This window comes from Octopus bimaculoides, chromosome 12, assembly GCF_001194135.2.
Source record: "Octopus bimaculoides isolate UCB-OBI-ISO-001 chromosome 12, ASM119413v2, whole genome shotgun sequence".
In the NCBI taxonomy this organism is placed as follows: Eukaryota; Metazoa; Mollusca; class Cephalopoda; order Octopoda; family Octopodidae; genus Octopus; species Octopus bimaculoides.
Window position 1 is genome coordinate 43,444,528 of NC_068992.1, and position 991 is coordinate 43,445,518.

The window sequence follows — 991 nt, forward strand, 5'->3', positions numbered from 1 at the left end:
ATATATATATATTTATATGTATGTATTTATATATCTATATATACATACATACACGCCTATATATACATACATTTTCCATAGATTCTTCGAAGAGAGAATTATCAAAGCTATTGTTTGTTATATATTAGACCTGAAATATCTTACTCACTTTCTTCAGTCCGGTACTGACAAATTTCGGCAGCCATTACGAGAGCTTCAAATCAAAGGTGTATCGAAATTAATGAGAAAAGCGACAAAGACAATATATATAATACTGCTTGGGTTACACAAATCAAACGACAGAGTGAGAGAGTGAGAGAGAGAGGCAGAGAGACAGAGTAAGAAATACGAGACAGAGACTGGGATAGAGAGAGAGATGAAGACACGCAATTCTAGTGCCATATTTCGCTGGACAAGATTCACTGACTAATACAATCTACGTGGGCGTCTGTCTCCGATTTAATGCATAACGTGTCAGGCAACAATTGATGTATTTCCCGAGATTTTCAAGTTTTTCGTTAAGATGAAACAAACTCTGGTGGGCGTTGCGTATTGTTTGTCCATAAGATAGTTCAGTTTGTTATATATGTATGTATTTTGTGTGCGTACGTGTCTGTCAGTGTGTGTACCTGTGTATGTGTGAGTGTGAGCAAGCATACAAAGGTGAGGAGTACATTTTGTATGTGAAGTAAATATACTTTTTTACTATTTTGTAATTGAGTCAGTGTATATTATTTGTCTGCACACAGAAACACAGATATATATATTTATATATATATATATATATATATATACATATATATATATATATCAAAGTTGGACCTCTTCCTATCGAGAGTCCCAGATGAACCTACCTCGCGGCAGGAGGTGCAAATGAGGGTTGCTAAATCAAACTCCATTCTTCACCAAGTGCCACATATTGTAAGAGGCTCCCTGTAATAACAGTGTAGCAACACGGTGGTGCATCAGCATGGCCGCAGCTCTAAGCTGAAACTTTAAAATATATATATAT